The sequence below is a fragment of the Channa argus genome, chromosome 8 (genome assembly GCF_033026475.1).
Source record: "Channa argus isolate prfri chromosome 8, Channa argus male v1.0, whole genome shotgun sequence".
In the NCBI taxonomy this organism is placed as follows: Eukaryota; Metazoa; Chordata; class Actinopteri; order Anabantiformes; family Channidae; genus Channa; species Channa argus.
Window position 1 is genome coordinate 18,585,161 of NC_090204.1, and position 16,872 is coordinate 18,602,032.

At 37.5% G+C, this 16,872-nt stretch overlaps 1 protein-coding gene and 1 long non-coding RNA gene across 3 annotated transcripts in view; both read left to right on the forward strand.

Annotated features, from left to right (window-relative positions):
- The first annotated feature begins 115 nt into the window (after positions 1-115).
- Positions 116-3,209, forward strand: LOC137131306 (uncharacterized). The gene is made up of 3 exons (XR_010914979.1): positions 116-554; positions 1,179-1,352; positions 2,572-3,209. It is a non-coding gene; the product is annotated as an uncharacterized lncRNA (long non-coding RNA).
- Positions 3,210-7,113: 3,904 nt separating this feature from the next.
- Positions 7,114-16,872, forward strand: part of jak1 (Janus kinase 1) — a 34,867-nt gene continuing 25,108 nt past the window's right edge. Inside the window, exon 1 of one of the 2 annotated variants that reach the window (XM_067514291.1) lies at positions 7,114-7,367. The gene's annotated coding sequence lies outside the window, so the exon portion shown is untranslated. The remainder of the gene's footprint in view (positions 7,368-16,872) is intronic. The other variant, XM_067514292.1, reaches the window with a different exon arrangement.

The following is a 16,872-nucleotide window of genomic DNA, read 5'->3' on the forward strand; positions in this document are numbered from 1 at the left end:
CTTTTAGCCTTACCAAGGGGCAAATGTGGAAACTTGTCTGCCATAATGAAGAGCGCTCCTACGTGCCATGTTGTCTATTTCTGAATTCCACCACTTGTTGACAGTGGTGGATCAGAGCTTTTATTGTTCCGTTTGCTTCCTTTTCCTTGTGGTTTCGCACCGCTGGCAACAGGCGCACAAAGTCGCTGTCATTGCGCGCAACATTTGCGGACGGGAGGGATCTTGTGAGTACTTGTTGCGAGCCATACGGCGGCGGCAGCAGCGTCCCGGAGCTGTCAAACGGTGCGCACAGCCTTCAGCCTTCCAGTCAGTGGAGTGACCAGACTAATCCACCAGACAAACAACTCGGAAGATTAACCTTTTTTTAGCCTCGCGAAAGTAGTTTTTGTCTCTGCACCCGGAAGCCTGCTTTTAAAAGCCTTATCATTTTGTCACATGGCTTTGGAGAATTCAATAACAACAAAAAATGGCGACAATCACGTTGCACTGTGTGGTCTTGCTGCGTCATTAAAAATATTCATGTAAACACGGCGGATTAAAGGGGGTATATGCAGGTAAGTGAGCTTATTACTTGTTACATATTTGATGCAGACTGAGTGCAATTAAGAATACGTGTTTATATTTAGATCCTTACAGCATGCAATTTGTTTTTGCCCCGAAAAGGGGTGTGTAGGATGCAATGCTGGGCGTTAACGTTTGGCTGCACAACATTCAACATTGCACTTAAGATTTTGCCTTTAGTCGTTTTTTAAGGACCATATTTAGCACAGTAAACGCGGGTACGCGCGCTGCCATAAATGTACACGAATCGCGCTGTTGTTTAGATTCTGCCAACTTTTGTTTATTTGCGGGCAACAGCAACAAGCTCGCGCACGGCTCATGTCAGTGGTCGCTGTCGTCTTTATTCCGTGGTGTTACTAGCTGTCACAACCGAGGATTCGCATCCGCGCGTATTATTATTATTATTTTACAGTTAGTGTTTCATGAGCCATACCCCGCTTATTTACATTGAGGCTTTATGCAATATGAACGTGCTTTCTCTGCGGGGCATTTTACGGCCACAGGTGAATACAAACGCAGGCTCGCGCGTTTGTGCCCTGCCCCTGTTTAGTTATTGCACATGTTGCTTTGCTGTCCACGTCTGACATGAACATTTTTCTGGCCCGTGCCCCGTGCAGCAGGGCTAATGGAGTTGTTTACATGAAGTGCGGAGGGCGGACTGACGAGGAGGAGGAGGAGGAGCAGCTACGTCGGCCAGCGACGCGACCGGACTGCTGGAGAGGGAGCTCGCGCCGACGGGGGCGGAGCCCGCGAGGAGGATCATAACAAGTCTGACGTCACCCGGCCTTGTGGTTGGTATGAATAATATACAGTAGTTAATTTTTTTTTTATTTTACTTTGACTCTGCCAAGTCCTAGCAGGAAAAAGGTGAGGGGAAAATCTTTGTACTTAATATTTGATGAGATGAAGCTTTTGCAAAGTCTTTCTGTGTTAAAAGATTAGAAACAAACACATACTACTACTAATTTATATATTGCAAATACAGTATAAATACATATAAGAATTTAACAAAGTTTGCAGACTGAGTTCAAATATTGCATCTACACTGTTATGAATGACCGATGGCTAGATATTTATTGCTTTTATCTAAAGCACTTTGCAGTTTGCCCCTCAGTCACTTATTCTTACACACACACACACACACACAAACACACACACACACACACACACACACACACACGAGTCTAGGCCTTACCATTGGGAGCACATTAGGATTCAACATTGGGGTTTAGGGGTCAGTTTGGGGTTCATCTGTAAATAGAAGGAGCTGGGGGCTGTAATTCGGGGGCACACTGCTCTTGCTCATGGACCCCATGATTCACTGCATTATTCAATATACTGGCGAGACACAGGTACAGTTTGATTGACTATAATTCTCCCTTCAGTTTGTCTCACAGCACTTGCAACACCCATATAATTGAGTTATAAAAGTGTCTCTTCAGTAAGTAATGGACAACAGAGTCTGTTAATTTGTTAAAGTTTAGCACCAGTTTATTGCCTTAAGAAAAATAAACAAATTACACAGGGGAGGTACAAATTGGCACATTGCGTAGGAGATACGAGATGCACTCTGAGATACGAGGGAACACTTTATTTTGCCACGTGTTGACCTAGAGCACACGAATGGAGTGGACGAACGGACTGCTAGATTTGACAGGCTGCCCTGGTTCAGTTATCACAGTGCTGATGCTGTCCCCATCGAAGGTACAGTACTGTGATAACTGAAGGATGGCTGCCAACTTGACACTAGTGTGGCGGATTAAAGCGTCTTTGGCTGAGGAGCTGGAGGACCAAAGACAAGGTGGACAGTTGTGAGTATTGCTGATTCAGACCTTTTAATGGAATATATATTGTATATTTATGAAATGACTTACCATTAAACAGTGACCGCATGTGATTGTTGTACATTATTATTACCCATTAAGCTCAGTTTAGCATTAACACACCCTTCAAACCTGACAAGAAGCTCGTCAGTTTCCTGTATAATGTGTTCTCTCTGTTTAAATGCAGTTTAACTTGGCACTTGATCTGCCTAAAAAACTCGCGAAGGGCAGAAAAACGTCCCATTTACTGAACTGCCATGAATTTGATCCTGACTCGCACCACTGAGGGAGCACAGCTACAAAGGCTGAATGTACGTGTGAACGACTCTACATTGTTGTCAACAGAGGGAGCTAAAGATCTATATGTGGTGTAAAACAACTTAGCTGTGTCCTGTTGTCTGAAGTTTTTTTGAAACATTAAACATGTATGCTTTGTAATAAAGTTAACAAAAATGTAGCATTTGACAGTAGTTTTAAATATATACATTCGGTTTTATAACAGAAAAAAATGAAGCACTTATTCCTTGTTACTTCATTATGTGTTTTTATTTTAATAATTAAATAGTAATTAATTAACTAGAATTGTCCAAGACACCTAAAATGGTAACTACACTCAATTTATACCATTTTGTTATAAATTGCTACGTCTTTTCTTTCCCTCTGTCTTAAGTTTTTTAAAGTGATTAAGCTGTGGATATTTGTCGGAATTTGCCATCAGTATTTCATAGTCTTACTGTCGTTATATAAAATCAATACACTTAGAAAACTAGTTTGAATAATACATGTACTGTCTGAGTCATGTCTGATAAACCGCAGGTCACTCTCCACCTGTCCTTTGTATGTTTCACTTAGAGGGTACAACTATATACTGTGGAAATCCCCTATGTCATGATACATATTTTGTTTTTGTCTCACTCTAACCTCACCGCTTGACTCGCTTGATTCGACTCACATGTTTTTCTGCTCACCGTGGGATAACTTTTTGGTAAGGCATATGTGAAGTTTACATAACTTGAAAGAGCACCTACTGGATCTTACTGACAACAGGCTATTCAGACCCACACTTCATGATAATGTACAGTACTCTTCTACTCTTAGTGCAAGCATCCAATTCTCAACTTGACATATGAACATGGGGAATTTCTGTCACACTTCCTTTAATGCAAGACAATACATGAGTACTGGGATGTGGCCTGGGAAGTCCCTCCCTTAACAAGAGCCACCCACTTTTTTGTCTTACAAAAACCTGTTGTTCTTTACTTGCAGCAAGAAAGTTGATTTACTTTTGTCTGCATTGGCACCAGTCTCATCCCTGAGCTATGATCATTTACACTTGGTAACTTTAGATATATAAACGAATTATAAACAAATACTGTACAAAAAGAGGCACCTAAAACGTACCCGTATACTTTATTTCAAACAAATTCATAAATGTTTAATGCTGTTTAGAAATGCTAAAAGACATGACCTAACGCAAAGTTTGGTCCCCTTTTTGAAGGCCTATCATAGTACAACACTATCTATAAAGCAATAAATACAATGTCTACACACAATCGGTCTGTCTCTTGTTGCATTGTAAGTGGGCAGTTTGAAGGGAAACTCCATCATTTGTTTTGTCATATCAGCATCCAGAGTTTGACTTGCTGATTCTTGATTTGTAATGAGTGCTTAACTTATTTGTTCAGGATTAAAGGGGTTTCCTTTCATCACAATATTTTATCAGCTATAACAGTGAAATATTACATGAAGTGTAGTAAGACAATGTCATTTTATGCTGAAGCACACATTTTGAATATGAGTACTGCCCTGCCACTAGAATGCATAGTTTTCTGTAAATAAAGCACATCCAAAGAGTCAGTTACGCAAATTTGCAGGAGATGAAGCTGGATTGCTACTTGTTGTCAGCTTCTGGGAACACATTCAGAAAGATGTTTTGATAGATTAAACAAGACATGAAAGGATAGCGACCAGGGTCGGCACAACTATAAAGTCCATGGAACATTTCCTGGTATGTTTTATGTGCATTTCTCAGTGTAAGATCCAAAAATGATTTTCTGACATCAAAACCTAAACTAGTCCGGATAACGTTCAGCAGTTGTTTAGATGGAGTTGCACATTTGGCCATTTATACAAACTCAGCACTCGAGTGAAAAAGCTAGTATTTGCTTAAAAATGTACTTCAAGTACAAGTAGAAGAACCAATTCCTTAATCAAGTTAAAGTATATGTAAGTATTAACTCCACAGAAATGAATAAACTGAGGTATCTGTGCAAAACAAAAAGTATTTCAAACAACACTGAATTTGCTGTTGCTGATGAACTTCAAAGCCTTCAGCCCAGATGTTTCTGCAGAAATTTTGAGAACTTGGTAAGTTTAAATCCTGTTGAGCTTCCAGGAGCGGATGACTTCAAAAACCTACTATGAGTTTCTACTACTATGATTTTAAAAATCCTATACTATTCATTAAATTTCTTCCATTCAGAAATGCACCATTTATTGGAAAAAAAATTAGAAAATAATTTTTGAGAACTCATTTCAAATATTTGCTGTAAACTGTAGACACACTTTCAATAGTTAAAGTTTGCCAAAGAAATGTTTTAGGAGTTGATGAAAAAAAGATCCAAACAAAGACAAGCACTTTAGAGACTATAAGAGAACAAGTCTAAGATTGTTCAAAAAAATATTGATTAGATTTGTTTTCATATTGGCTGCACTTTGTAATAAATTTCTTGATAAATAAAACCTGGCATAGTTTTAAGAAGCATTCTCACTTCATTTTTATGGTGTGAAACCTTTGCAATGCTAAGTGCATTAGAAACTTAAAATTAATCTTGAAAAATGAAGTGGAGTTAATGGAGTCTTAGTTATTTTAGTTCTTCAGGTCTTTGTCTAAGTGTTAAAATTGAAGGGTATGAAGGTAAAAGCAGGGTTAGCATGCTGTCCATTTAGAATTGTGAATAGTGACTTATGTAGGAAATACAAATTTTACATTTTAGTGATCACAAGATACATCGGAAACATCAAACATTACATCAGAAATAGAAACATATCAGGACAAATGTTGATGATTTTATTTAATGTTATAACAAAAGTAACCAGGAATTGGTTGCACACAAACAGGTATGCCAACAAAAACTAAAAAAAACCATATACATTTACAAATCAAATTCATTACATAAAATTGACCAGGGACAGCTAGGGGTTTGGTATAATCGAGGATCCTGGGATACATTTATATTATCTGATTTTGGCAGTGTACAGTATAATGAATTTCTTGGGTTGGTGAAGGAAAATTCATTGCTACAAACACAAGACAGTTAATCTGCTTCATGTTTTACATTGTATGTATTACATAATCCAAACACCAACAACAGCATAAAACATTCCCTACAGTAACATTTTGACTTTCAAGATGAAACAACAAATATGTAGATTTTATTTATGGTGCTGTGAGAAAATAAAAAATGATTAGACCCCAGAGCTTCAGCAACTGTAAAGGGAAGTTACGATGGACCTGTGGCTTCTTAATGATTTCACAATAATGGTCTTTTGAGAGGAGCTGATTAACAACATATGGTTGTTCAGTTCTTATCCTGCAGAGTACCTCAGATGAAAATTCTGTGGCATGCAGTGTGAAGAATAGGTGGACTTGTGTTGTATATTGTGAGATTCTGTGATGCAGAATGCTCATGCATTTCTTAAGGAAAAAGTTAAGAGTTAAGAGGTTAATTCTTTATTATAATCTTGCCAGATGGAGTTTACTGAATAGGGCTAGAAAAACATACAAACCTGATACAAGCTGGTGAAATTGATTACATTTATTCATGATTTAAAGTTCAATTTAAATAGTATTTTCTCCCATTGAGCAATTAGTAAGGAATGAAAATGTGTTTGTCTGAATTACAGAAATCACGAGAGTAATCTGGAATGTGAAGCTACAGAATGTTTTTTTTCTGCTGTGTATCACCCACAAATGTGTGATATACAGTTGTTCAAAGCTCTTTGCGGTTTCTGTTTTTTTTTGCTTGTTTTGTTTTGTTTTTGTTTTTTTTACATTTTATTACACAAATTAAATACACGAATTAGAGGGCCAGCATGTACTTAACTATTCTAAGTATTCTCAAGTTGAAGTACAAGTCTATAGGCACATATTTCTATTCGGCTATGATTTCTTCTAAGTTACTTGTAAAGCAAAACAAAGCACAGCAAAACAACAAAAAACAAAGTATTATCAACACTAATGAAAATTATATTGCTAATAACATAAATGTACAAGTCAAGCCCAGATGCTTCTGCAGAAATGACTTCAAAACCCTACTATCAAGAATTTTATTTAGAAACTCATCCAACATTCATTTAATTTTTATTGAGAAAATAATAATTAATTGCTTTCTACTGAGAAATGTAGCCTTTAGCAGAAATAAAAATAAGTCTATATTTATGTTGAACTCATTTGACATTTTTCCAATCCAAAACATCTGATTACTGGTTCCATTTAATCTGCATCTGCCGGAGTGGACATAAAAGTAATATAAAATGTAGGCCTAAATACTCGAGTGAAGTACAAATACCTCAAATTTGTACCTAGGTAAAGAACTTGTAGACTATGTGGTTGCCACTGTTTTGGGGGAACACAAACAACAAACAAAAGGTTAATGTCGTCATCGTGAGTGACGGGCCAAGCATCCAATCAGCTGCGCGTGCCTCACACCGCTTTCTGCGTTGTTTTCGGGAAAGGGGCTGTTGGTTGACAGGAAGGGTTAGTGACAAAAGACTCCGTCTCCGCTCAAACGCAACTATCCAGCCAATCTTTGGATTTTTTTCTGTCTGGATACTGGGTTTTATCCTTGGGAAGTTTTGGTGTCAAACAGCCGACGAGCGGTACGTGAAACCCTTCTAAAGAGGACTTTCGACTTGGTCGGAGCGACTAATGTACTAAACGAAACGGAAGTAACTTGCCAGCTGTCTGGCTAAGCTTGCTAGGTGAGTAAATAGCCGTCTATGAGTTTTCTTTTCCGCTAAAGAAAAATGTCTGTAGTCTAGTTCAGCGATTACATCCACACGTTGGTCAGCTTTCCCCGTTGTTGTTAAGCGGGGAAGTGTCCGGACAATTCTCGCTGTTTAAATGTAAGTTGTAGAAATGGCTAAGAAGCTAATGCCAACCAGCGTCAGTACTCTTGGCATGACGAGAGTCCGTCCATGATCTGTACAACCATATGCGTGCGTGTTAAAACATTTCGATCGAAATGAAATACAACGGGAAATACACCATTCTAAAGCGAACGCTGGGACTAAGGTCGTTAAGGAGGTCTAATTACATGATGCAATCAAATGGCAAAACCTCATCACAAAGCAGGGCTCCGCCAGACTAATAAAAAGTTCTACACTATCTTAAGACAAATACTGGATTTTAAGATTCCTACGTTTCTTAAAGATTTATGTATTGCTTTGGATTTTAATTTTCTCCACTGTAATTATACTGTCTGAAATGTTTTAATTGTGGGGAAAACGAAAGCTGTCTATAACATTTGTTACACGGTTGTAACACGGTTGTCTTTCTCGTTTCTTTTTTTTTGTGGCGGGGGGAGAAAGGAAACCGAAATTCTGTGTGAACTTTATGGATTCTCTGGAGCGTAGTAGGTTCCCTGATAAGAAATATAATTTAATGCTGGAAACACAATTTGACAATTTCAGGCGTTTTGTTTGTAAGAATCAGAATATTCACATTTGAGAAGGTGGAAGGAATATTACTTTATTAAAAAGAAAAACACTCGGTCTTATTGTTAGTTTTTAAAAGCTCTCAGAACAGGTGGGAAAAAAGGGCCAGAATGACCCTGTATCCACACACAGTAAAGATGGATTAAAGTAAAATGTTATTATTTAGGAATTTGTTTTATGAGCTCTTATTTATTTAGTCGTTTAAGTCATTTCTGGTCAATTATGACGTGGATATTTTATATTTTTCTGTCATCATATTTTTCTGACTGAACAAGACATTTGAAAATGACACCTTTGACACAAATCTTGTGACACACCTATTCTATTTATTTATTCTATAATTTGTTATGTTTTTGTACAAAATTATAGACAGGGCATTACATTTATAGACCATATAATCAGTTGGTTAGGAAATGATCATAGATTGGATTAATCAACAGTGGAAATAAAAAGAGGTACAACCGTGCTTTATGCATCAAATACTGTAAATGCTATTAAATCGTTAAAAGAAACACAATTGAACAAGTAAAAGATAAGGGACTTAACACACTTGAAGCTGACAAAAGGAGGAAAGGAGGTGATTCCTCCTGAGACCAGTATCCACAAACACACACACACACACACACACACACACACACACACACACACACACACACACACACACACACACACACACACACACAGCTTTATGCTTTTCTCCCACTCACTTAAAATTAATCTCAACCATAAAAGAAAGTGGTTTCTTGCAGCTCCCCTTGATTGTACCCTCGACACAAACATGAACTGACTTTCAACTTATAAAACAGTGCAGTTACATATAATTTGAAATTTTCAGATTTCAACATGAACATGAATGTGTATATACCTGTTTGTCTGAACTAATGAGATTTCCTAGAAACCAGACTGTGGCAAATTTACAAGTAGTCAACATGTAATTAGTAGTCTTAAATGGATAGAAATGGGATGAAAGAAGCAAAATTATCCCCCTCCTTTTGAATCTTACAACTTTAACATCACAAAGCACAAGGGAGGTCACAAATTTGACCTTTTCTTGTAATAACCAAGTGACCTTTGTGATGTTAATCTTTTACTAACCTATAATCTGACCACTGTATTTTCATTTTGTTTTAATTGTAGCACTTTTGTTTAAAATGTAATGAAAACTATAATAAATAAGAAGATATTTAAAATATGGTAATTTTAAAAAGTTGTCCAGTCAGCCCCTATCCTTTCCCCAATTTATATTGGTGCAGCTTAAGTTAGTGCTAACATAAAAATCAAAGTCAATCCACTGTACTCCACAGATTATGTTCCGCGTGTACACGTGGCGGTTTAGCACCCTATAAAACGGATCTCTTTAATAGGTATTCTACGTGCTAGGGTAGCAAGGGACCCCCACAGACCTCTGCTACCAAGTCTCTTCGTCGCCAACATACACTCACTCCCTAACAAAATGGATAAGTTGCAACTTACCACGGCCACACAGAGGAATATAAGACACTGTTGATTGCACAATGGCAATCACGGAGATGTGACTGGGCTATCCAGCTAGCAGCCTGCGCAATTCACTAGGCCGACAGGACAAGTAACTCTGGAAAGGGCAGAGGAGGGGGACTGTGTGTGTACACAAACATCAGGTAGTGCACGGGCGCGAAAATTATTGACACTCACTGTTCCCCAGACCTTGAATATCTAACTGTAAAGTATTGCCTTTTCTATCTACCAAGAGAGCACACTGTTGTTATGGTTACTGCAGTTTACATTCCTCCTCAAGCCAACCCTGCTGGAGCTCTAGGCTATTTGCTAATATTAGCAAGCAACAGAGTTCCAATCTGGATGGGGTATTTGTAAATAGCTGGAGACTTTAACTAAGCAAATCTCAAGACTTTGCGGCCTAAATTCTACCAGCATGCACTCTGTCCAACTAGAGGAGGAAATATGCTTGACCACATAAACAGTAATATCATAAATGGCATCAAGCACTATTGCGTGTGGCCAGAGGGAGCATTGGAACAGCTTCAGGTCTGTTTTGACCACACTGACTGGTCTATATTCAGTGACAATAATATTAACACCTACACACCTACTGTGCTGTTCTATATATGAGGCTGTATGGACACTATCACCAAACTGATCTGTATTTTTCTTAACAACAAACCATGGATGATTAAAGAGGTCTAACTCCTTCTTAAGGCCCGTAACATAGTCTTCACGTCCAATGAGGCAAAACAATTCAAGGTTGCCAGGTTTGAACTGAAGAGAGGCATCAGAGATGCCAATGCAGTCTATAAGACCAGGAGTGGGGGCCACTTTGACAGCTTGGACCCACGACGTGCATCGCAAGGGATAGAACACATTACAAAGAACGATAAAAACAACAACACAGTTGCCAAAAATAGTGCTGCAGTAGTGGAATAACTGAATAATTTCTTTGGCTGCCATGAACAATACGCCACAGGGATAGATCCAGCACCTGCCATAAATACTTAGGCACTTACCCTGCACACTGCTGAGGTACAACATACCTTCACTCACATCAATATACGGAAAGGATCAAGCCCAGATGGTGTTCCTGGATGGGTCCTTAGAGACTGTGCTTTGGAATTGGCGGAGGTCTTTACTGAGAAATTCAACAGATCTCTGTCATAGGGTCCCCACCTGTCTCAACATCCACAATAGTGCCATTACCCAAACACACTGCAATAATGGGACTAAATTATTCCAAGCCAGTGGCACTAACCCCAGTAGTGATGAATTGCCTGGAAAGATTGCTCCTGAAACACACCAAGACTGCTGTTTTGCAAGATGTCCAACCTAGGCCTCTATCATAACATCTGCCTATGGACATTAGACTTTTTAACTAACAGGCCACCATCTGTGAAGATAGACCCCTACCACTCATTATTTTTGTCTCTCAGTACAGGAGCTCCACAAGCTTGTGTCCTTAGGCCTTTCCTGTACTCTCTGTTCACCCGTGACTGCACACCCATCAGCAACACCAGTGTCATCATTAAATTCGCAGATGACAACACAGTAGTGGACCTGGTCAGTAATGGTGATGAGACAGCTTAAAGAGAGGTGGTTCACAACCTAAGTGGTGTGCATTAAACAACCTAACCTTGAGCACTATGAAAACCAAGGAAATGATCATTGATTTTAGAAGAAATGATCACGAGCCTTTGGAGATAAAAGGGGAAAGAGTGGAGAGGGTGTCAACCCAAGTTCCCGGCCACACAAAGAGAACCTCATGTGAGAACCTCACATGGGTCACAAAACACGGATTGCTTGATCATAAAAGCGCAGCAGTGATTATACTTCCTGAGAGCTCACAGGAAGATCAACCTGTCACAACATCTGCTGCTGTCCTATCATCATTGCTCGGTGAAGAGTATTCTGACTAATGACATCCTTATGTGGTATGGTAGCAGTTCTGCAGCTGATAGGAAGGCCCTGCAGAGAACCATCAGATTTGCAGAGACAATTATAAAAACAACTGCCAGCCCTATAGGACATTTTCAAACCCTGCCCTCAGGCAGGTGCTACGGGACAGTTTGTATAAGAACAACTAGACTGTTAAATAGCTTTTACTCAAAGACAATCCCTTTATTCAACGCCAGTCTCAAATAGTTACAATAATTATTTTTGTGAGTTTTAAGAAATAAAGGTAGTTGTACATCATATTACAAAAATATAATGGAATGCCACTATTGAAGGGTATACTCACTTTACTTTATTTTGTTTCTTTAAAGTTTTTCCACATATACAATTGCATTCCATTGACAGGATTTATAATTATTTAAATTATATCAACTAGTGTTTTACTCATTTGTTTTATTTGGTTTATAATCCTCCAAAGTGTCATACAGATGAGTCACACTCTGCAGTGCCTGTGACTGCCTCATTGTCACAGATGACCTGCACTTTGTAGTGAACACTAAACTGACCTCACTTTTCACCACCTACCATCCAGATTTTCAAGGTACTCAGAAGTAATTCTAGAAGTGGTCTTTGGAAGCGCCAAATACACACAAACACAAAAAACACACTTCTATCTTCAAAATAGCTTTTTATGTTCATTATATGCTATTGTCTTAGTGGTATATTAAAAAAAAAAGCCTTTATTTATTAATGGATAGAAATTGAACGAATATTTTCAGATCACATAGAGCATCAGTTACAGGTGTGATTCATATAAGTCATACATATAAGTAGTTTCTAGATATGGTCTTTCAGTAGCTTTTCCTCTAGATGACATCCGGAGGCGTTGTTCAGCTAGTAGCTGAAAAAAAGTAGCCTATGATACAGAGTTTTTAGCTATTTTTATACATGTACTTCCAAAACTAGATCTATGGGAAGAAAGTAAAAAAATCTGTGAAGTTGACTTTTAAGGGTCAGAGGAATACTGTTCCCAGGCGAGAGGGAGGTTACAGTCTGGGCAAGCTGCCAGTCAGCTAGATAGTCATTCATCAGCAATTGATGGTAACTAGCTAACCTAGCTGCATTCCCTTGGATTATATGAGGAAACTGGAATACCCTGAGAACACCCACACAAGCACAGGGAAAACATGCAAACTCCACACAGATGGGCCACAGCTGACATATAGTTTGATTATTATTATCATTATTATTGTTGTTGTTGTTGAGAATAAAATGAGAGGGAAACTGTAATAGGAGTACTGGTAGCTTTGGCAATCAGATGTTCAAATCAAATTACTTTAATTCACATTTGCCGTTGTCTTCAGCTGTTGGCCATTGTATGCTATGTAAGGGTCCTGACCCATTCTATTTATAACCCTCATTATTTGTCATGGCAGATGGCAACTGAGCTCTTTACCTGAGCAGTAAAAACTAATTCATGTACAAAACCCGCCAGCAAAATCTCCAGTGACATAATAAAAGCCTGCACCAATCAGAAGGGTTTTACTGTGAAAAGTTGATAGAGTTTTGTCTCTGGGAATGGTGTCATGGGGGAAACTTTCATTTTCACTTTCTCATTTCTCTACAGCCATTTATACCCATGATGTTTGTGGTCTTTTAACCTCACCTTTTACAAGGCTAATATATAGGGCTTTATTAGATTTCATCGCAATAGAATAAAAGTGACAGCAATGACTGCTACATAGTTTTATTCGTCTTTTCCCCCTTTCATGGAAGAGTACAAGCAAACAATAGTTGTAGAAAAATATACCATTTTAGATGTATAAATGTATAATAGATTTATAACCTATTAATTTGTTTAATAACACCATGATTGCAAAATGTTGGAAACATTTTAGATTCTTTTTCTAATCTAATTAATTGACAGTGAAAAGAAGTGATCTACATACAACAATTATCAATTGTTTAAATAATTGTTAGTTGTTGCAGTGCATATAAGATGCATATAAGTCCAGGGGGCTGTGCTGGACTGGACTCCCCAAGCAAATTTTAAAGAAAATTAATACAGTCTAAATATTTTTAGTGTTTACTGTACTGTGTGACAACATGGATTCTTTTCAAATGATAAACCAGACCTGAAACAATCAAAAGGGTTCATTATTTTGTTTCCAACATTGTTCCTCACTATTTAAATACACAAGCATTTTTTTAAAGAAAACTAATATATCTATCTCAAGCTTTATGAATGTTTTTTTTTCTATTTCAAGATTCAATCAATTTATTTTGTGCTTTCTGCTTATAGAAAATGCAGAAAATGTTAGAACTAAATTTAATAGGAACAACTGAAGTTCGATTGGTAAGGCAGTCATCCACAGACCACAGGGTCAGAGGTTTGACTCCCAGTGGTTGGTTGGGCGAGGTGCTAAGGTTGCTCCCAGTTGTTCAGGTGATCAGTGCGTGTGAATGAGTAAAATGAAAAGCAACATTGTAAAGCACTTTGAATAAAAACCCTGTATAACCAGAGCGCAGATCCAGTTATTGAATCTTTTTCTAAATAGAGACTTATGCTCTAAAGTAGATCTACAGTTTTAGAAAACCGTCAACATGTTTTTTTTAGTTGAAATTGATTTGTGACAAATGTGGTCTTATTGGGAAAATTGTAGTAGAACTGGCTTCAGATTTGTGCTGACTTAACTAGTTTTGACCATGTCTTTTTTTAATAAGAGCTTTATAAATATACCACTCCAAAAGCCTACAAATATCATAAAAAATAAATAACTAAAAGAGAGATTTAAAAGTTGAAGTTATGCAGAAAGAGGAAGAGTGATTCACTCATTCGCTGTAAAGGCATGAGTCAGTGAAACTTTCTTCTTAAGAAATTCAACAGTATTGAATGAATGTGATCAGGAATCATGACTGTTGAAGAATGAAGACATCAACTGCCTGTGCATGGTTATGGATGAGATTTGACATGTAGTGCGGCACATAACTAATCAATCTAGGCACAGTGAAACGGGTTGAGTTTAGCAAGAAAGGATTATGGACTAAACATTTGTCAGCTTATCAGGAAGTACACATTCGTTATGACTAACACAACAGACACTCTCAACTTTAGTTATTTAGGTCTCAGTGCACAGGATGACTCTTTCTTTCTCACACATTGATATGTTTGTGTGTATGTGCTCTTCTGTCTAGAATTAATGTCTGTTGCTAGATTTGCTGGAAACTTTATCAGTGAAGTTATTGGGACATTGCTTTCCCAAAACCTAAAGTTTGTGTGATGTTTTCAAATATGCATTTTTATCTGACACAATCTTCCAGTTGCCAAAACCTCACAGTTGTGAATTTGGGAAGACTGGGCAATTTTGCTTAAGAAATTACAGTGTATTGTGAAAATTAATTTTGATAATAAATGGATTAATTTGCTTATTGTTTCTTATCTAAACAGATGCAGCCATATACAGCTTCAATTTCTAGAAGGGCCTTATTCACTTTTTTCCTCTTCTGATTATTTTAAGCATTGTGGATTAATAAAGACGTCTGAAGACCTGAAAACTTTGAAAACGTGTCTGTGTAGTAAGAACAAAAGTCATTGACAGCAGCCACTGTTTGCCTTGATTACAATTTTGCGCACTTTTGGCATTATCTTCAGCTTAATGTTGTAGCCACGTCAAATGCTTTTTATTCAGCAGGTGTTCCTCATCCAAAGTTAATCATTTAAATTAATTTGTTTCTGATTACATTTAAAGCCCCCCTTTTTGTGCAAAGGTTGTTTTTGTATACCTCCACTAGCCATATTTTACTGCCTAATAATGCTAAAACTGCCATATAAACCTAAATAAGATGGACACTACAGAAAGAGTAAAGCAGTGAAGTGCTCATATGCATACTACAGGTTTGACGTCTTCTGTAATTACTATTTTCTGTATTCCAGATGGAGACTAGGGATACAAATTATCGGCACTTTCTTTATTCAGTAGTCCATCATGTTCGTTTATCAGTTAATTGTTAACAAACAAACAGTTTATAAAAATTTAATTGTGTTTGACTCTTGAAAGAATCAGAAAGTTATCAATATGAACAATGGTTTAAAGAACAGAACAGGTATAATTATATAGTAATTGGACAACATCATGATTTTATTTAAAATTGGCTCCATCTGTTGCTGTTCAGTAATTGTCTATACAAAACCCAAAGCTTAAAACACAACGAACAAGGCTGGACAAAGTACAGCTTTACTAGAGGACAAGATAAAACAAAATTTTGTTCTGTATTTATATTTAACCTTTTGGCAGCTGCTTTAATTAAATGTGAGGTACAAAGCAAGGAAAGAAGAATCCATTAAATAGTGCTTTGAGAAAAATTTTTTAATTTTCATTAGAAGTGTTTTTACATGCATAGGAAGTTGCGGAATATTTAGAATGATGACATTTGTGACCAGTTAACTAGAGGACTCTTTGTCCTCGCTCTAATGTTACATCACCTGTAGACTACTTATTTGCAGCTTTAAATGCCCATCAGTAACTCAGATCACCTGTTGGTAATGTTTATTTCGGGAATTGAATTTATAAAAGTACAAATTAAACATGTTGTGTGCACTTTATCGTTGAAACACAACACTGCTGCCTGTACCATTGATTGTATATATTAGATAAGAAGTATTACTCTGTAACAACTCTGAACATCCAGGGGCTAAATTAACCTGCATCAAGTAATGTCTGGGCTCACTCCGTTCTTTTAACAAAAATGTCTGCAGCCTACACTACCGGCAGTTCATTTGAGTGTGTTTTTGTGTAAATTGTTTGGGCCCATCAGGTTAAGTGACTTAATGAGATTAGCAATATAGTTGTGTTGTTCATGCTGCAGTCACCCCTTTCTATCTGCTCTCTGTGACCAAGGGTGGAGCTCAGCTGCTCCTCAACCACACAGTGGAGAGTAGAAGAGACAGGGAACCTGGTTGAGGGCAGACTTTACTAGTTTACCAGTTTTACTACACTGTTAGTTTATGAGCACCAGTGCAAAAGGCAATTAAAAAGCGCCTAAAAATACAATGGAAAAATAAAATGTGTGCCCGTAAATTAAAATTAATGAGCATCTTAAACAAGTAAAACTCAGAATACCAAAATATAACAATTTACTAAAGATAAAAATGATCAAAGTATGAACTGCACAGCATTTTTACTCCCCCCAAAATTAGGCCAGTCTTAACTAGTAATCTGTGTTTTACAGGCTAATAAGAAGTCTCTTTATAACATAATTAAAGCAAGATTCAAGTTAAAGCAATGTGTTGCAATCTACATTTCCTCATCTACATTGTCTCACTGTCCACCGGAACATGTGACACATTAGGTTAAACAGTTGGTGCATTAGTTAGTGTTAGTACTTTTCAATT